The following is a 21,694-nucleotide window of genomic DNA, read 5'->3' as shown; positions in this document are numbered from 1 at the left end:
TTGTAATTTGGTTCCATATCTTTAATTAGCTTTGTGACCTTCAGCAAGTTATTTCTCTTATCTGCACATGAATTTTCTTCTTTTTTAAAGTAAAAATATTGGCTATTAGATCTATAACTAAGAGAGATCCAAGAAAAAGGAAATGCACCCCTAAGTACAAAAATATTTATAACAACTCTTTTTGTGGTAGCAAAGAATAATAATAATAGATAACATTTATATGGTGCTTATTGTGTGCCAGGGATTCTGCTAAGTGATTTATTATTATTATCTTGTTTAAGTTTCACAATAATACTGAGCAGTAAGTGCTATTATTATCCTTATTTTAAAGACAAAGAAACTGAGGCAAATAGAGAGGTGACTTGTCAAGGTATCTGAGGCCAGATTTGAACCCTTGTTTAGACAGGGATGCTTGGAGAAGAAGAGGAAAAGGAAGTTCTTATAAGGCATAGTCATGGAAAATAACATAAGGGCGTATCAACTGGGTATGCAGAACTGCAGAGCTGCAGGAAGGGAGTATTGAAGAGTTACAGAAACCAGTTTGCAGAAATGGCCTTGGTTTAGCTTTACTAGGGGTTCTAGGAATAAGGGTGGTTGGAAACTGCTGGAGTATGTGTAGGTTTTTCTTGGGGGTAATTATAGAAAATGCTAATCATAGTAATATAGGCCACCTGGGGTTTTCCCAGAGTTTGGTGGGTGTATTGATCAATTGGAGAATAGCTGAACAAATTAAATAGATGTGTGATGGAATATTATGCTGTTATAAGAAATGCTAATAGAGAAAACTTCAGAGTCTTGTATGAATTGATGCAGAGTGTAATGAGCAGAACCAAGAGAAAAATTTCCCCAAAACAACAGTTGTGAAGACAAACTACTTTGAAAGACTGAAGAACATTAATGACTGTGAAATGACTAACACAATTCCAGAGGATTGATAAAATGTGCTATTTTAGCACCTGACAGGTGATGGACTCAAGACTACAGTGTTTTGGAGGCATGGCAATGTAGGAATTTCTTTGCTTTGCACATACTTATGTGTTTAAAGAGTTTTGTTTTAAATTATCTTTTAGTAAAGAGAGATGGGGAAAGAAGAAGACATGGTAAAGAAGGTGGATTTTTCATTAATTGAAAAAATGAGGGGTTTGGACTAAATGGTTTGCAAGGTTCCCTCTAGCTTTAATATTCTATGACTCAGTGAAATCTGCAGAAGAGTGGTCACCATCCCAAAAAAAATGAGTGGCCTAAGGGTCTGAATTAGCTTTGATGAACATCCAGGCTTTTTTAGATACTTGTTTGATGTTGACTAAAAATGTACTGCTGTACCTTAAAAAAAAAAAAAAAAAGAAAAGGAAGTCATCTTCCAAAGTATTTCCCTACTTCCCCCCACCCCTTTCAATAAAATAAATATTTTTCAAAGTCATTTGACTAGGAAAGAACTGGAGTTAAGAAGTGCTTGGCTTGTGGGGTGGGGTCATCAAGTCATTCAAAAGTATTTTTCTGAAAATGTTGTTTATGTAATGCAGGTTTCTTCCATTCTTCCCCAAAATCTTTGGCATTAATTCTCTTTTATTCCCTACTTTTTTCAATTTTCCACCCAACCCTGTATGCATGCAAAAAAATATAATCCATTTGTTTCTGATTCATTTACACTTAACTAATCAAAATGTTATTTAGTAAGAGTTATTTCATGTCTAAGAGGTGCATAATCCAGCAGGACAGGAAATTGCATTTTGCCTGGGGTAAATGAACCCAGACCCCAGAAGGTCTGACTCTGGTTTATAACTTAGACCAAGAAGTGAATCTCTAGATCTGATGGCTTCTGAATTCAGTCCTAACAATCACAAGACCCTTCCCTTTTGTATTGTTTACTGGATTTAGTCTACACCCAGTCCTTTACAAAAAGAAAAGAAAAGAAAAAAAATAAAATTGTTTCTGAAAGCTGTGATTTAAACCATTTTCCATCTATACATGACTACTGCAAAGTATACCTTTTTATTGTTTGCTGTTCAGTTGTGTTTCAATCTTTATGACCTCTTTTTGGGGTTTTCTTGGCAAAGATAATGGAGTGGTTTGGCTTTTCCTTCTCTAGTACATTTTACATATGAGGAAACTGAGGCAAACAGGGTTAAGTGACTTGCCCAGAGTTAGTAAGTGTAGTAAACGTCTATGGCTATTTGAACTTCAGGACTGACACTCTATCTATAGTTCCAGCTAGCTGCCCACAAAAATTGGAACTAAGAGAAAGGAAAGTCCCTGAGGGCCACATCAGCCCTGGTGAGACCACTTATCTAGAGGATCTGTGGTATACAATATAGCTCAAACAACTAGTTGACATGGGCTTGTAAGATGGACAGAATCAAAGAATTTTAGAACCAGAAGGTGTCTTTGAGGTTATGCAGTTCACAACAATATTCCCAAGTATAGTAGGAACTAAATCAAAATGAAATTGGGAAATATTTAACAAAATAAATAAAAATGTAATAAAACAGATACTTTAACACATGGTTTTCTAACGTACTCTCAGGGTTATATATGGAGTTAGTGGCTTCCATTTCTATTTGTGTTTGACTCCACTGATCTAGTCTCCCTCATTTAACAGAGGAAGAAATCAAAGTTCAGAGAGGACAAACAATTTGCCCAGAGTCACACAGCTAGTAAGTGGCAAAGCCAGGACTTTCACTTAGGTTCTATCAAGAAAGTGCTGTTTTCTTTCAAGACAAAACAAAACAAATTCCCCCCCCCCCCAACATTTTTATTGAGATCCTTTGTTTTTTACATTTTCTAACAATTTCCCCTTACCTTTTTTTTCCTCTTTCTTCTCTCAGAGTGCTGTTTCATATAAGAAAGATGACAATATATATAGTATTCTTCACCTATGGAAAGCAAGGAAGGAAGGAGAAATAGAAAAGTAATTTTATCTGCATACATGTGTCTACACACAATACATGCATGCAGACACATACACGTATACAAAAAGCAACTCTTAGATAAATGCAGACTCAATCTCTCCAGTGCATCTGAGGAAAAGGTAATTTTTTAAAAACACTTCTGCAAAGGAATGAAGAATGGTGTTTCCTTAGTATCTCTTCAGTGGAGCCATGATTATTCTTTGTAATTTTGCAGAATTCGTTTTCATTAGTTTTGTAGTGGTTGTTTTTCTCATTTATAATGTATATTTTTTTTCTTGTTTCTGCTTAACTTCATTCTTCATTGATTCACATCTTTCCACATTTCTTTCTAGTTATCATATTTATTATTTCTTATAGCATAGTGTTATTCTATTACATTCATATACTATACTTTGTTTAATTATTCCTCAGTCATTGTACATTTACTTTATTTCCACTTTTTCTGTAGTGACAAAATTGCTGTTGTAAATATTTGAGTGTTTATGGGACTTCTGGCAAGGGATCTTTTCATGGAAGCATTCCTTTGAAGGTGTTAAGCAAAAGAAAATGCTTCAGTCCTCATGTCTGCCTACCAAAGGCTTAATTTAAAAAATATTTCCTTTTCCTCAGATGCTTTGGAGGGATTGAGTCTGCATTTATACAGAATTGCCTTTTGTATATGTATGAGTATATGTGTGCATGCATGTGTGTGTGTACACATACACATGCAGATAATGTTATTTGTCTCTCCTTCCTTATTTGCTCTTGTAAGGAAGCTGATATTTGTCACCCATGTCCTTATAGCTCTTGGAGAATGTTGCAGATTTTTTGAAGGTACAAGGTCCAAATATAAGAAAATGAACTAGAAATATGGTAGACCAGTATTATCACTCTGACAGAATTGTAAAAAGTAATATTTTACGTTTTTCTATAGAACTTAAAGGTTTACAGATAATTTTGCTCCCAGCAACTCCTTAAGGGAACTAAAATATTATCTATCCAATTTTATAGGTGAGGAAACAGCCTTGGGAGAATAAAGTGATTTGGTTACATAACTAGTAAATGTTGGAACTCAATCTTGCCTGGCTCTAAATATATCTCTGATTTACATCAGAGTAGTTGTGTTTTTTCATACAGTGATGGACACTCAGCATTTACTTGATGAATAGAAGTCAGAAAGAGCTTTAAACTCTTAATTGAGGAGGATCATGGAGCAAATACTGGTTCTGCTACTAAAGGGGAAGGGGGAGTGAATTAATTAACTGGCTGATATCTAAATGGGGTAGTTGGACTATATAGTAAAAAAGGAAAATGTGAAAATGCTTAATAGTTTTAATATTGATCACATACACACATGTATACATGTATATACATATATGCAAATAAATATATGCATGCACATGGATAAAATACATATATTCATATACATATATGAATACACATATACACACACATACAAAATATATGTATATGAGGGCAGGTAGGCAGTGTAGTCAATAGAGTGAGTGCCTTTCTTGGAGTTAGGAGAACCTGAGTTCGAATCTGGGCTCAGACATTAGCTGGATGATTCTGGGCAAGTCACTTAAGTCTGTTTGCCTCAGTTTCCTCATCTATAAAATAAGCTAGAGAAGGAAATGGTCTTTTCCATGAAAATTCCAAATGGAATCAGGAAGAGTTGGGCACAAATGAAACAGCACAATAATAATACACATAGATACATGTATAAGTACACATATAGTTTGAGTATGTATATATATATGCATTCATTTATATTAAACATGTGAACATATGTGCATACACATATGATTTATTTGTAATTTTAAATATTATTAAACAGTGGAACCAGTCAATGCTTGGGGATTTCTTAAGTGTCTACGTCAGTATGGCATTTGATATCTGTGTCTGTGTCTTATCTGTATAAAGTGTAGTTCTAGGCTTTGGGAATACAAGGAAATAAAAAAACACTCTTAAGGGAGAGGAAGCTTAGTAAATAGAATGTTGGACTAAGAAATCAGAAAGGACTGAATTCAAATCTAGCCTCACACATTTAATAGCTGTGTGACTTGGGCTTGGTTTCTATTTGCTTCACTTTACTCATTTTCAAAATGAAAATAATCCTAGCATCTACCTTCCAGAATTGCTAGGAGGATAAAATGAGATAATATGTGGAAGGCACTTTATAAACTTTAAACTGCTATGTAAAGACTATTATCATTCATACTATATTATTAGTATAATAATATTATTCATATTATCACTATTATACTCTAAAAGAGCAAATAGCATGTATACATGTAAATAAATCTAAGGTTAATAAAATAAATGCAAAGCAACAGGGTGTGTGTGGAGGTAATAGCAACTGGCAAATCAGGAAAAACTTTGAGAAGTCCTGGGAATACAGGGGAAAGAATGCTGAATTTGGAGTTTGAAAGTCTGGTTTCAAATCCCATCTCTGCCAAGATGACCTCTGTGACCTTGGACAACTCAGTCCATTTGGCCCTCTTTTTCTTCCTGTAAAATGTCAGTCAAGGATTGGATGGTCTTCAAGGTCTCTTCCCCTTCTAAGTCTATGATTTTATAACTATGTGAGAGGAAGAAATTTGGACTGAATTTTGGATTAAAAAAGATAGAAGTGATGAGGGAGACCATTCTAGGCATTGGGGGGGGGGCAACTTTTGCCAAAGTAGAGAGAGATGGGAAATGAAATATTGTATATAAAGAACAGCAAGTTCATTATTTGGTTGGAATGGCATGTGTAAAGGGAGTAAAGCAGAAATGTGTGTTATTGTTCAGTTTTGTTTTTCAGTCTTGTCCAACTTTTCATGATCTCTTCTGAGGTTTTCTTGACAAAGATACTGGAATGACTGTTTCCTTCTCTAGCTTATTTTATGGGAGACAGAAAGACCTGAGTTCAAATCTGGCCTCAGATATTAGTTGGGTGACTCTGAGCAAGTCACTTAATCTTGTTTGCCTCAGTTTCCTCTTCTTGCAAAATGACAAACCACTCCAGTTTCTTTTCTTTTCTTCTTCTTCTTTTTTTTTTTTTTTGGTTATGAAAACCGCAATATCAAATACTCATAGGTGGGCTAAGCTAATATAATAAAAATGACAATTCTACCTAAAGCAATCTACTTAGTGCATACCAGTCAAACTGCCAAGAAATTGCTTTACAAAGCTAGAAAAAGTAATAGCAAAAAAAAAAAAAAAAAAAAAAAAAAAACCCAAAAACCCAAATGTGGTCATGAAGAGTTGGAAATGACTGAAAAATGACTGAATACCATCTCTACCACCAAGGACAACAATACAGATGAAGGAATGGTCTCAGGGAAATTGAGTCAGTCATACAGCTCAATAAGCTATGTAAATGTCAGAGGTGGAATTTTTGATAATCTTGATCCAGGGCTATAGTACAATACCACATCTAATTCACTATGGCTTCTTTTAGCCATAATCTGCAATGCATCCTTTGAGAGGATCACCATGGTTTTCAGTACCAGGAGTTGTTTTTTTTTTTTTTTTTTTTTTTTAGCCTTCTTAGCCTTTCCCTTGGAATGAAGTCTATTCTTCCCTTAGCAGTGAATGGTAATGTTCCTTTAGGAAATTGCAATAGAACAGGATAAATAAAAATTCACATTAATCCATATTATAGGAAATTAAAGTCCATATTGCTGAATACAATAGAGACGGGGGAGAATGCATGTGGGATGTGGGGCAGAGAAGCCAGCCACGGATTGGCTTTTTTCTCCTGTGCACACCTTGCCTTATCCATTTTCTCATTACTTTTGTTGGCTCGACAGATGAAATCAGATGTCAACTCGAGCTTCTCCGCTGCTTGCTCATCAGAACTTGCTAAGCCAGCCTTGGCTTCTGTTTTGTGTTGGGCATCCTCAGCTTAGCGCTGATCTTAGTCTTGACAGCTGGGCCTGATGTCAGAGGCAGAACGCCGCCGGGTATCCTAATGCCCTGCCCCCTCCCTTTTGGATCCCAAATGCTTTGGCCAGAGTATGGGAAAGGCAATTCAATTGTTTCAACTTGCTGTGAAAGCCAGTTTTAATCTGGAAATGACTAACACACACACAGCCTGTATCTACCAATTCTCCCTCCGCACTTAATCTCAAACACCCAAGTTGCGCTCTTGAATTAGGATCTGTTGAATCTAAAAGAGGGTTAATAACTCCTATCTTTTTTACTGTTAGAATTGGGAGTAGGTATTCTCGGTCCTATTTGAACGTGAGGATCCAGCCACCCTGATTAACCGCCAATATCTAGTGCAACTGTCTATCTGTCTGTCTTTCTTGGCTCTCCTTCCCCTGCCCCCCACCTCCGAGTCTCTTTTTCCAGCGCTCGCTCTGAGAACAGCTTTTCCTCTGTTCCCTGGGCCTCCCCAGGCTCTGAATGCAGTAGCTGTAATCCCTCAGTGTTCAGCGTTGGGTATATCATGTAACTCCCCTCGCCTTCATTCCTATGCAGGACAGGTAGGCCTGGAGAGAGGGGCTGTAGGGGCCAGCAGGCTCTAACAAGCCGCCAGGCAGGCTCCACTGACGCCTCAGTACCAGTGGAAAATTTTAAAAGAGAGAGAGGGATTATTTTGTTTCAACATATTTGAAAGCAGGATCTGTGGCCAGTTTGGGCTTTTTTTTTTCTTCACCCTTATTGACACAGTCTGTTCGGAGTCTCACCAGGGGCTGTTTGGATTGGGTGTTTGTTTCGGAGCCTGGCCAAGTATTTCAGGGCTGCACTTTGGCGCTGCCATCTTGGCAGCTCTAGGAGGCCTGGCGGGTCATAAGACTTGGTGGGGGCCCTCTCTCTCTCTCTCTCTCTCTTTATCCTCCTTTCACCTCCGTTTTCCATCCTCGCCACTTGTCCTCCCTGGGCCCCCATAGGCTCAGGCCAGTGTGTAAAATAGGCGGAGGGAGGCTTCCCTTCTGGCCTGGGCTCCATCTCCAGAATACTGGTTTCTCTGAATCAAAGGCAAGGAATGTCATTTGAAGAAGAAAAGATTCAGGAGAAGTTTACCCCTCCCCACCCTCCCCAGCAATGGAGCATGTGCCTAAAAAATGTGGTTAAGGTATTTTTTTGGTATTTGGTTAGGAAGGAGGGAACCCCCCATGGCCCCGAGCCCCTGAAAAATTTGCCCCCTGGCAATAATGAGATATGCAAATCAAACAACTCTGAGGCTTCATTTCACAAGAAATTGCCAAAGATGACAAAAGGTTAAAATGATAAATGTTGGAGAAAAGACGGACCTTGTATATCTTGTTTTGTACATAGTTGTTTTATATATTGCCTCGCCAATAGACTGTGAACTCCTTTGAGACCAGGGACTATCACCTTTCTTTGTACCTTCAGCACTTGTTATACAATAGGTATTTAATTTTTTTTCACTGATACTAATGTAATAGTGATAATATTATGAATTGGCTGAAATGTTGTAGGAATTGATTGAGAATGTGGAATTACTTGAGAAAATTGATTATACTATCCATATTCCAAATGGTGATTGGAAGAATAAAAAAAGCAAAGGTCCAAGATGTTTCAGAATATAAAACAACATTCTTAGTAACAAAATATATCAATTGGAAAAGGGTTGAAGAAATTGTAGTATGTGATGGTGACATAAAATGATTACTTTTATTTATTTATTTTGGTGAGGCAATTGGGGTTAAGTGACTTGCCCAGGGTTCTGCAGTTGGGAAGTGTTAAGTGTCTGAGGTCAAATTTGAACTCAGGTCCTCTTGAATTCAGGGCTGGAGTTCTATCCACTGCACCACCTGGCTAACCAAAATGATAACTTTAAAACTCTCAGAGACACATGGGAAGATTTGTCAAACTGATGAAAAGTGAAATGAGAAGTACTAAAATAATAATATATAAAGGTCTCAAAAATTTATATGAAGAGATCAGTAAAATGAAGCCAAACTCTGAAACTGTGAGTACTTAAAAGCAAGAAATGATCTTGGAGAACAGAAAATGAAACATATATTTCTTCTTCTACCAGAACCAGGAAACTATACTAATTATGGTGATAATAATAATAACATTACTATTAATAATAGCTAGCATATAATGATTTTAAATTTTCAGAGCTAATAAATAGTATATCAGTTCATTTTCACAAAAACCCTGGAAGGTAAGGGCTATTGTTATTCCTATTTTGTAGATGAGGAAATTGAGATAGACAAGAGTTTAGTATCCAGTGTCACATAGCTACTAAGTATCTGAGGGGGAATTTGAATTCTGGTTTTCTTGATCTGGTGTTCTATCCAATATATCACCCAGCTGAGAGCAGACTATTGAATATATTTGCAGATGTGGTCACTTTTGTTGTTGGTTTTCCTCCCTCCCCCATTTTATTAAATGGAATAGTTAATTCCTTAAGAAATGGATAAGGTGGATATGGCATATTTAGAATTTATTGTGATGTTCTGTGAATCTAACCTATTCCACTGATCAACTACTCTATTTCTTAGCCAGTACCAAATGGTTTTGATAACCACTGCTTTATAACATATAGTTTTAGGTCTGGCACAGCTAGGCCACCTTGTTTGGCATTTTTTTTTCATTAATTTCCTTGAAATTCTTGACTTTTTGTTCTCCCAGATGAACTTTGTTATTATTTTTTCTAGATCTATAAAATAATTTCTTGGGAGTTTGATTGGTAGAGCACTAAATAAATAGATTAATTTAGGTAGTATTGTCATTTTTATTATATTTGCTTGGCCTACCTATGAGCACTTGATATTTTTCCAATTGTTAGGTTTGACTTTATTTGTGTAGAAAGTGTTTTGTAGTTATGTTTATATAGTTCCTGACTTTGCCCTGGTAGGTAAACTCCCAAATATTTTATATTATCAACAATTTTTAAGTGGAATTTCTCTTTACATTTCTTGCTGATGATATTTATTGGTAATATACAGATGATTTATGTGGATTTATTTTGTATCCTGCAACTTTGCTAAAGTTATAGATTGTTTCTACAAAACTATTAGTTTTTTAGTTGGAAATTATTGCAATGTTAAAAAAAATCAATAAAACTTAATTCCTTTTGTTTGGCTTGGTGGTGATATCATATTTTGTGAAATAGATAGCTAGAATTAGCTTTCACTATTCTGGGCCTACAGAGAATTCTCTTAATTGGTCCTCCCTATGATTTTGGTCTCTTAGATTCTTCACAAATGAGCTAATGGGCCATGGACAGTTTCTTTTATTAATCCAAAAGGATTTTCTTTGTTTTACCCATGCTCACGAACAAGTTTTTATCAACTTGTTCTACCATTATTTTTTGTACCTACTAAGACTTGATAGATCATAAAAATCTACAAAGAAGTGGAAGGCCTCAATATGAAAGATCATTTAATGAACTATTCCAACAATATACTTGTAAACTGGATTCATTTAGTATCTCTTATAATATGACTGACTCTATTCCTTTCACTTTTTTAAATTTTATTTTCAATTATCAAGCATTTGGTTTTTTCTCCCTATCACCTTCCCCAAACCAATTGGAAAAGAGATAGGGAAAAGGAAAACAAAATTCTCATAACAACTATGATAGTAAAATAAAACAAATTCCCACATTTCAAAAATATCTGACTTATTCTGCGTATCATCTAACTGTGCTGAGTAGTAAGTAGCATTATTGAATATTTGACCTCTGGAGTTGTGTTTACTGAGTTGATCTGTACTGTTAAGTCTGTGAAAACTGATTGGTGCTTTTTCTTTCTTTTAAAAAATAGTTTAGTTATATAAATTGTTCTGCTGGTTCTGTTAATTTTACTCTGCATTACTTCATGCAAATCATTTCTGAGTTCTCTGAAACCATCTCTTTTATCATTACTAACTGAAAAGTAATATTCTATTATAAGCATTTACTATAATTTGTTCAGCAATTCCAAAATCCCTTTAGTTTCAGTTCTTTGCCAGCACAGAAGATCTTCTACAGGTATTTTAATATAGGAATCTTTTTCTGTTTCCTTTCATCTCTTTGGTAGTATAAACCTCACTGTGGCAATGTTGAGTCAAAGGATATGAACATTTTAGTGACTTCTTGGGCCTGGTTCCAAATTTTTTTTCAGAACCGTTGGGCCAATTCACAACTCTACTAACAGTGCATCAGTGTTCCTGTTTTCCCACAGCTCCTTCAACATTTGGACTGACTCCATTACCAAAACTTTCAACTTAAATTGAAATATTGTCTCTTTGGAAACTTAGTCTGTATAACCTGGAGTCTCTGAATGGATTTTTCTTTCTTTCTTTCTTTTTTTTTTTTTTTTTGATGAGAAAAAAAAAAAATCTCTTTTGAGGTTGTCTAAAGAGGTAACATTCCCGAATCATGATTCTTCTCTTTCCTCAAAAGCAAAGATCAAGCAGAGAGGAAGTGACCCTCATCTTCTTCCCCCATCCCCCAGTCAACATTCCTCTCCAAATCAGAAGCTGGGACAAATTGATCAATGAGGTCTTTTCCATCTCTAAATTCTACGACCTGCTGACTGTGTCTTTTTAGGGTTAATATGGTTTGATGATAGTCTTCATATGAATCAAGGATTTCCTAATATTAAATTTTATATAGAATGGATTTTTAAGGGAAGGAGATAACATAGGATATGCTTACCTGGAACTCTTTATAGAAAGAACAGGTTCTCATCTGTCCCAGATGACTTCATTGTAACAATGAGTTAAGGAAATATAATTTGTAAATGGCAGTGTGCTAAGTTGCTACTTTTGTTTTAGGCATCTTGATTTAAAATACATATATGTATCTGTCAACTGACGATGAATACAGTTATGGATGAATAGATTAATAGCATGGCTCAGGGAGGCAGCATATAGTAAGCTCTTTACATTATGGATTTTTTTTTGTTTGTTTGAAGTATCTTGTGAAAGCCCATCACATATGTCTCCATCCTTCAGATTTTGTTTACTTTTCAGTTCTTTAATTGCTTATTGAATATTTCTACTTGAAGGTCTTGCCATTACTTTGAATTCAACACATCTAAAACTAGATTCATCATTTTTCCCTGGTGATTCTCTTCCCCAACATTCCTATTTTCATTAATGAAATTAATTTTCTAAGTTAGTGGGTTTGAAATCACAATATCATCTTTCATTCATTTCTCTCCCCATCTCCCATATCCATTCAAATCAATCAATAAACATAAGGATGGAATTACAAATATTCAGATAATCCTTGTCCTCAAGGATCTTAAATTCTGTTGTAGAAGATAATAAGTAAAGTAAAAGTAAAGTAAAATAAGGGAATGGGAAAGAGGGAGTGGGTGGAGTATTCAGGTAGTTGAATGGTGTGATAATGGCCAAGAAGTAGTGTGGAGGCCATTTTTCTTTTTCTTATTTTAAAAAAAAGTTATTGTTAAAAATAATAATTTAACAATGATATAGTGCTTTTTTATGGGGGGGGGCACTGTACTAAATGCTTTACAATTATTTTCTCATTTGATTTTTTTACCTTACCAATCCTTGGAGATAGAGGATGTCATTATCTCCATTTTACAGATGAGGAAACTGAGGGCAACAAAGATTAAGTGATTTTCTAAGGGTCATACAACTAGTAAGTGTTTGAGGCTAGATTTGAATTCAGGTTTTCCTGACTCCATCTCTCTTTTCACTGTGCCATCTAGCTGAGAACTAGTAATAGTTCTCCGGTCTTTGAATTTTTTCTTCTTCTCCAGATTCCAAAGTCTTTCCATACTATAGATAAACCAAAGTACTCAGGTATTGGTCATACCTGGAAACTTTTGTCCCTTTCTATATTTCTAGTCTATTATCTCTTTGTTAAGAAGTGGGAAGTAAGCTGCATTATATGTCCTCTGGAGTTATAAAACTATAGCATAGTTTTAAAGCTAGAATGAACCCTAAAGGTCATTAAGACCAACTCCTCCATTTTCTTATGATCAAACTGAAAGTCAGGTTGGTTAAATGACTTGCCTAGAGTCATATAGTAAATATCTGAGGATGATTTGAACTTAGAGCTTTTAACTTTAGCATTCTAGTCAATATCATTCCTACTGATCATTGCATTGATCAAAATTTCTAAAGCTTTCAAAGTTGTTTGTATTTAGAGTTATAGTCATGAAATAGAAATTATTCTCCTTTTCTACTCATTTCATCTATTAATATTACTTTTAAAAAATCCATTTCTTTTGTTACCTTTTATGGTACTGTAATATTCCATTGCATACATACTTATAAATATATCCTAACATAATCATTCTCTAATTGATGGACAACTAAGTGGTTTGAGGAATTAAATGCTGGGTTTGGAGTTAGGAGAACCTAAGCTTGAATCTGGCTTCAGACAGCAGGGTGAGTCACTTCACCCTGTTTGGCTCAGTTTCCTCATCTGTAAAATGAGATAGAGAAGGAAATGATAAACTATTTTGGAATCTTTGCAAAGAAAATTCCTAAAAAGGGATCATGAAGACTCAGACATGACTGAAATTACAAAATAGCAACAACAATTGAACATTCCCCTAGCTGGCAGATCTTTGCTCTTAATGGGGAAAGTAGCCTCTATCTTACGTTCAGCAGCTTTGTTCCTTGTCACTGAATGCTGGTTACAAGAAAGACTATCACAAATAGTGAGTAGCAAGTGAATTCACCTATTCAAGTAAAACTGCAGAGAAACTAGAGAAGTTCTAAATTACATTAACTCTAAGAATATAGAAGACAGAATGAACTCCTTATTTAGGAATTGCTATATCATCTCGACACATATGAGAACCTAGTCTGTTATGTAGGTATACAGCATTGCACTTGGCATTCTGTGCCAATTAGAGCCTCAGCTGACTCCATATATACGGCAGTATGCAAGATATTTCAGTTTTAGTTCCAAGACTTGTTAATCTGCAGGGACACCATCATTCAGAGGATACTGTATTTTGGAGATGAGAGACATGAATTTAAATCCTCTATCTACCATAGGTAAAGGACCCCAGGGATAAATCAGTTTACTTCTGGGAGCCTTAGTTTCCCCCCCCCCCCTTTTTTTTTTAAGAGTGTGATAATACTTACTTTGCTTTAGGGATCTAAGGAAAATTAATCAAGGAAGGCTAAAAAAAATTCTTGTACTTTTGGTAACTACTATTGAAATAGGTTGAGAGAGTAGGCTTGGAAGGTGGTTCAGAATAGATGGCGTTTTTTTTCTCCACCTTGTTTTGAGGAAAGGGTACAGCAGCAGAAGAAAGATGGTGAAGTTGGGAGGGTTCATCTCCAATAAATGGAAGAATAGTATATAGAAATGTAGGCAGAAATTTAGATTTATGTACTCAGTTTCTCCCTTTCTTCCAGTTGGAGAAAACTGGAAGATAAACCTCATGATCCTCCCTATCTCCCTATCTAATAATTACCTTCATTATTTCTACTGACAAATTAACAAAGAGAGCTGAGGTGTTGGGGGCAGAGATTAAGGGTACCATTTCCCTACAACAGATCTAATTTAGGATCATAGATTTAGCAATCCCAGAGTACAACTTCGTCATTTTATAGATGAGGAAACTGAGGCACAGAGCAGTTAAGTGATTTGCTTAAAATCACATGTCTAAGAAGGATTGTCTGAAGCAGGACTTGAACCCAAATTTATGTGACTCCAAACCTAGTTCCTTATCCATTAAGCCATATTGCCTCTCCTAAAAATATTCATTATCATTAACAAAAATCAGAGATTGTGAAGGGTAGGACAAAAGTTTTAAGTATGGATTATATAGTATGTTTTTATGGAAAAGACTTTCTCAAACAACTGGAAAACTTTAAGTTTGGTTAATATAAACTTTTCCCTTTTGGAGATAGACTAAGGACTCCATAAGAGATTTGGGGTCAACATTACTGTGGAACACATATGACTCTCATCTATCAGATCAATGGTTTCCAATAGTTGTTGTGTAGTTTTATCAACAAAAATGTCTTGAACAGGTACTCAATATATTGATAATTACTTTAAAATATTGGAACCTATTTTTGTATTAATAGATTATGTGCATTATAAAATACACAGAAATAGAAATCAAAGAATGAGGTAAAAATGAAATCATCAACAGTGTTTTGATCAAACTAAAATACTCAGAGCTACCTGGTGGTAAAAGATGGGTAATAGAAACTGATATAAAGTTCCAAGTAGGCTGACTTTATTGCACAAGCAGGGATATTTAGTAAACAAAACGTTTTAACATTAGTGAGAACAGTGTGATTGGATTTGCATCATTATTTTTGAAAATCTTGGTTTGATACCTTTTGATGTGATAATTTGAAGGTCTGGTTCTCAGTTCAGCTTGTTTGGATATTTGGTTTTAATGGTGGCCATAGTTGAAAAAGATGCAAAGATACACAGATCCATATGGAAGAAGTTCACTATCCATTGCACTGACTAAATTGTGATACATACTTTTCAATCCTGTATACCAATTATACAAAGCTTTAAATGCAAATTGACCTTATAAATTTTTATCTTCCCTAACATCAATCAGTAATTCCCAAAAATGAATCAGAAGATGTTGTATTTTTTATTTTTAACAAGTGGTTTAAAACTTATTTAAACCCTTCTTTGGGGAAATTTGTAAATAAATAAGAAAATTATCTTTCTAAAATTTTTAAATTTGAAGATACAGGTGACATTATTCTTGGCAACAAAAAATTATTACTTATTGTGTATCTAATTTATATTTTAATGTACTTAACATCTACTGGTCATCCTGCCATCTGGGGGAGGGGATAGGGGGGTAAGAGGTGAAAAATTGGAACAAGAGGTTTGGCAATTGTTAATGCTGTAAAGTTACTCATGCATATAACCTGTAAATAAAAGGCTATTAAATAAAAAAAAATTATTAAATGTCTTGCTGATCATGATTGCTTCTTTCTTATCATTAGCTAATATCATAAGGCATAACATTCTTTTAAGACAAAGTTCATTGTCAATGATAATAGATGTAGATTCATAATTCAAACAATCTTCATGGTAATTTAGAATTTTTTTTTTGATTGTTCAGTTGTTTAAGTCATATTCCACTCTTTTTCACCACATTTGGTGTTTTCTTGGCAAGGATATTGGAATGGTTTGCCATTTCCTTCTCCAGGTCATTTTATAGATGAGAAAACTGAGGTCAATAGGGGTAAGTGACTTGTTGTCCAGGGTGACACAATTACTAAATGTCTGAGACCATTTTTGAATTCAGATCATACTGACTCCAAGCCTGGCACCATTCACTGCATCACTTTAGTGACTTCTAGTCAAATATTATTAGAATCTTATTGCTTTTACATTATTATGTGGTTGACAAAGAACTTTTATTAGAAGCAGTGTCAAATATGTTAGTTGCTTACAAAGTATTATCTTTAATCTGTGGTTTCTTTGCAGGAATCATTTTTTAGCTACTTGTCCATTTTGTGAGAGAGAGGTAGTTAGTTGGCGCAGCAGATAGAGTGTTGGTCCTGGAGAAAGATTCAAATCTGGCTGCAGACATTTAATAGCTAGCTATATGACTGGGCAAAACATCTAACCTCTGTCTAACTCGGGTTCCTCTTAAGTAAAATGGGGATAATAATAATAATACCTAATTCTTAGGGTTGTTGGAAGGATCAAATGCACTTAGTACCAGATTTAGTACATAGTAGGTACTTAATAAATACTTATTCCCTTTCCTTTCTTTTCCTGTTTATCCCCTTAAAACTACATCCTATGACTTGTAAATTCACCTGATGGGAGTTCATATTTTTCAGGGATATTCTAGAGCCCTTTCCTGCCAGCTCTGATTGTTCAATTTCAATATGAACATTTATTGACATTTCAGAAATTATCAAGCACTATAAATCAAGGTTTGATTTATTCTTTTGTCAATTGTCTTTACTGAAGAAAGTGATGGAGAAAATGTTGTGATGTAATTTAAATTCAAAAGTTTATTGTGCATACATTCCTCCCTCCTCATTCCCAGGAGAGCTCGTTGTTAAACATTTACCATATATTGCATCTTGCATATATTGCAAAATGTTGTATCTTGCTGAAAGTGACTGAACAAGTGAGGGCACCATTATCTGCCCCTCTGAATTTTAGAACTACAGTGATTCCCCTAGGATATCTCATGGGCTTTTCCTTATAAGACTGTCTGAAATGCTGCCCAAATAAGAGAACCTGTTTCATTTCTAGTTAGCTTTATGGCTGCTACCCTAGTTTGGGGATTACTGTGTTAGATCACAAGGTTAACCATCTGGAAGATCTTGTATTCAGAAATCTGATTAAGGTTTTGCCTTAGCTCAGTCAAGCTGTCAAAGAGAAGGGAAGAGAAGGGAACTATCATTTATATAAGCTCCTAATATGCTCTAGGTACTGTGCTTAAGCACTTACAGATATTATCTCCTATGATCTTCACAGTAATCTTGTGAGGTAGATGTGATTATTATTTCCATTTTATAGATGAAGAAACTGAGGCAGACAGCAGTTAGGGGACAATAGTTTGCATATTAGCTGTCTTCTTGATAGGTAACAGAATGTCAGAGTTGTAAAGAATCTTAGACATTATCTCACCCAACCTGACTTGGAACCAGATTTTCCTCTGCAACATACCTATCTTTGTTCGAAGAACTTTAGTGACAAGGAGTCCGTCATCTCTTGAGACAACCTGATTTATTTTTGGATAGCCATGATTGCTAGGAGGATTTCCCTATATTCAGCTGAAATCTACTCCTCCACATCTGCCTATTGTAAAGTTTTTAACATGGAAGTCCTTCAAATACTTCCATACAGCTGCCAATCATGTAATTTTTCTCATCTCTGTGTTCAACAATTCTAATTGTTTTAATTCATCCTCATAGATCATGATCTTGAGGTTACCCTCCACTGGGAGTATACTGGCAAATATTTAATGACTGGCTTTCCAGGAAAAAAAAAATCTACTAATACAATAACTCCATCAAAATAGGAAATGAAGTTAGCCTCGCATGACCTGTTTTTTAATTTATTTTTTAAAATTTTTTTAATATTTTGATTTTTCCCCAATTACATTCAAAACAATGTTTTTACATTTATTTCCAAAACTTTGAGTTCTCAAATTCTCCTCCTTGTCCTCTATCCCATCTCTCCATTAAGAAAGCATATATGAAGTTATGCAAAATAATTCTGTAAAAGTCATGTGAAAAAAAAAAAACAACAAACCACATAGATTTCTCCTCACCAGAAAGAAAATCCTCAAGAAAAATCAAGTAAAAAAATAAAAGAGAGAGAGAAGATATGCTTCTATATATATGCAGACACAGTTTTTTTTTTCTGGATATGGATAAGATTTTTAATCATAATCATCATCATTTTTTCTATGATCTGGAATTTCACTTTGCTTGAGTTCATGAAGGACTTTCCAGATTTTTTTTTTCTGAGAGCATCCTGCTTATCATTTTCCACACAACAATATTATTTCAACATAATCACATACCACAATCTATTCAGCCATTCCCCATTGATGAGCATTCTCTCAGTTTCCATTTTTTTGCCCTGAGAAGAGAGCTGCTGTAAATATATTTGTACATATAGGTCCTTTTACTTTTTTTAAAAACTTCTTTTGGGATTTAGTAGTGTTGTTGTTAAGTCAAATGATATACATGATTTTATAGCCCTTTGGACATAGTTGATATCTTTTGACCAATTATCAACTGGATCATGGCTCTTAATTTTTTAGTAGATTTAATTCAATTCCCTCTATGTTTGAAAAACATTTTCTTTTTCATAGTATTTTTCATTTAAAAATTAAAAAAATAATAACCTGTTCTTTGTTTTTAATTGAACAATAGCTTTTTATTTTCAAAATACATGCAAAGATAGTTTTTAACATTTACCCTTGCAAAACCTTGTGTTCCCAATTTTTCTCCCTCTCTTTTCCCACTCCCTCCTGTAGATAGTAAGTAATCCAATATAATTTAAAACATACAATTCTTCTATACATATTTCCACATTTGTCCTGCTGCACAAGAAAAAGGCTAAGGGCTGGTATATTAATCTTAGTAGTATATATATTGACATATAGATCTTAGAAGTTCTGGAATACTGTGGTCCACCAGGCTAGCCAAGGAGGTCCAGGTCATTAAAGCAAGCCAAAATTCATTAGTCCTGTGTATAACTACTAATGATATAATGACCCATGAGTAGACCTTGAACTTCCAGCCTGGATGACATAGAGAGATTCACTCTCAAAATAGAGTCCCCCACTATGCTACCAATTAGAATTTTATCAGACATTTAACTAAAACTCATCGGCCTAGAGTCTGCTGCTGTCTTTCTTCTCTCTTTTCTGAAAACCAGGACAACATTTATCCTTCTCTATTTTTGTGGCACTTTTCCCATTCTCCACATTTAAAAAAAAGATCACTAACAATAGTTTAATGGTCATCTATGCCAGCTCTTTCAGTACCTTGTAATGTAGTTCAACAGGATTAGGCAAGTAGGTACTCTCCTTTTTATCTCTTAACTTCTCTTAACTTTTCATTCTCTTTGACAGAAACAACAGCCACAAGAAAAGAAAAGTCACTCTACTTTTTGGCCATTTGCTGTCATTGTGATCCATTGTGCACAACGGTCCCATTTCTCAACATAGTTAGATCTAGAATAAATGTATATATTCTTTTTGTTGTCTGTGGCATTTTGTAGCAGTCTCAGTTCATTCTAAGCTTTAATGTTAGAAACGATTCTTACGGAACATATTGATATTCTTCCTCCATTACTTGATCTTGCTTTTATCAGATTCTATATTTCTTTTGAAAATTTCTATGCATTTTATTTTGACATAATACTGTTCTCCAAAATACTCAATCCTTCCATATCTCATGCAGAGTACATTTTCCCTCAAAACAATTTGACAAAACTACTTAATAGAATGCTTTTGATCAAAAATATATATCACTTTCTACTTTTTGTGGTTTTCCAGTTGTAAACAGAAAGGCAGGATGTGGACTTTTCTGGCCTTTCATTTGAATAATTTAGTGTCAGCATCTTTATCTTTGTCCGGTGTTTTTTGTTATACTCTCTTCATTTACATTGTAGTAATCATTTATGTATATTGTGATTTTGGCTCTTTTAACCACTCTGTGTTATCATCCAAGTCATTACTTTTTTTGGGGGGGGGGTAATTCTTCATATTCATTGCTTCTTATGGGGAAAATTATACCACTGTATTCATAAATTGTGGTATATGATAATTGGATGTTATTGATGCATCTCTTAAAATTTTTCTGATCAGTGAGTTCCTTGAATGTCCGTGTCATTATCTTTAGACAAAGTCCCCCTTTCCTCCATGGAATTGTTTCTCTTTGTTTTTAGAATTTCACTTTTGAGTGCTTCTCTCTTGAGCTGACTTCCTTTGCATATGAATTTCAGGCCATGAGGTCCTACTTTTCAACCTTTTGAAATTTATTATCCCCAAATCTCAAGCAGTTGCTACTTTAGTTTATGCCAGTCTGCCCTATATCACAAATTATAAGTTGGAATTGCTGCATTTCCATACTCCCTACGAAGTTCCCGTAATTTTCTTTGGATTTTCAGGGTTTCTACTTTGGTGTCTAATTGAGAATTTTTGATTTGTTGACTTTGTAGCATTTTTTGTTACATGCTCAATTCATTGACCTGCTCTTTCTCTTTTTTATTGATGCAAATATTTAGAGATATAAATTCTTCCCCAAGTACTGTTGTGGCTACATCACAGAGACTTTATTATGTTATCTCATTATTGTCATATTTAATGAAATTTTTGATTATACATAAGATATGTTCTTTGACCTACTTAAGATTTTTTCTTTAACCCACTCATTCTTTTGAGTTAGATTATTTAGTTTCCAGTTATGTTTCTAAAGCCTTTTAAATAATGTATTTTTCTTTACATTATGGTCTGAAAAGAGTGCATTTAAAATTTCTGTGTTTCTGCATATGTTCATGAGGTTTTTATGCTCTGTTATACCATCAGTTTTTCTGAAGGTGCCATGTACAACTGAGAAAAAAGGCATACTCTTTTGTATTCCCTTTAAATTTCTTCAGATCTATCATACCTAACTTTTCTAAAATTCTCTATCTCCTTAACGTCTTTCTTTATTCTAGAGTTATTTTTATCCAGTTCCAAGAGGGGAAAATTAAAGTTTCACCCCTAATATAGTTTTACTATCTCCTCTGGTAACTCATTTAACTTTCTCTTTAAGAAGTGGATGTCATGCATACATGTTGCATACATATTTGATGCATACATGTTTAGCTCTGATATTATTCCATTATCTATGGTACCTTCAAGCAAAATGTAGTTTCCCTGATTATATCTTTTAATGAGGTCTAATTTTGCCGTTGCTTTGTCTGAGATCATGATTACTAGCACTTGTAACTCAGCTGAAGCATAATAGATTCCATTCCAGCCCCTCCCCCCCCTTTTAACTTTATGTATTTCTTTCTGTTTCAATCATGTATTTTATAAACAACATTTCATTGGATTCTATTTTCTAATCTATTCTGTTATCCACTTCTATTTTATGGATGACTTCATCTCATTCACATTCAAAGTTTTGACTGCTGTGCATTTCCTTCTATCCTAATTTCTTCTGTTTCTCCTTTTCTCTTTTTATCCTGGTCCTTCTCAAAAGTCTCCCTTTTATTACACTTACTCCTTTTCTTTTACTTCCTTCCCTTTCTACTTTACTTTTGTGTGTTTGTGTGTGTATTCTTCCCTCTTTGAACTGGTTCTGCTGAGAATGAGGTTCAAGTGTTGCTTGCCTCCCTTATTTTCTTTGTCATTGTAAAAACTCTTCTTTGACTACTTCTTTTATGTGAGATAATTTTCCTC

At 34.6% G+C, this 21,694-nt stretch overlaps 1 long non-coding RNA gene across 4 annotated transcripts in view; it reads left to right on the top strand.

Annotated features, from left to right (window-relative positions):
* The window catches only part of LOC111720552, a 257,687-nt gene that overhangs the window by 110,685 nt on the left and 125,308 nt on the right, over positions 1-21,694 (top strand). The window contains exon 1 of one of the 4 annotated variants that reach the window (XR_002770193.2): positions 6,101-7,363. The exons of the other annotated variants lie outside the window; for them this stretch is intronic. This is a non-coding gene — a long non-coding RNA (uncharacterized LOC111720552). Of the gene's footprint in view, positions 1-6,100; positions 7,364-21,694 lie in introns of those variants that run through there. 4 annotated transcript variants of the gene reach the window in all.

The sequence above is a fragment of the Sarcophilus harrisii genome, chromosome 4 (genome assembly GCF_902635505.1).
Source record: "Sarcophilus harrisii chromosome 4, mSarHar1.11, whole genome shotgun sequence".
Lineage (NCBI taxonomy): Eukaryota > Metazoa > Chordata > Mammalia > Dasyuromorphia > Dasyuridae > Sarcophilus > Sarcophilus harrisii.
Note: the sequence above shows the minus strand (reverse complement) of the source record. Positions and strands in the feature narration are given on the sequence as shown.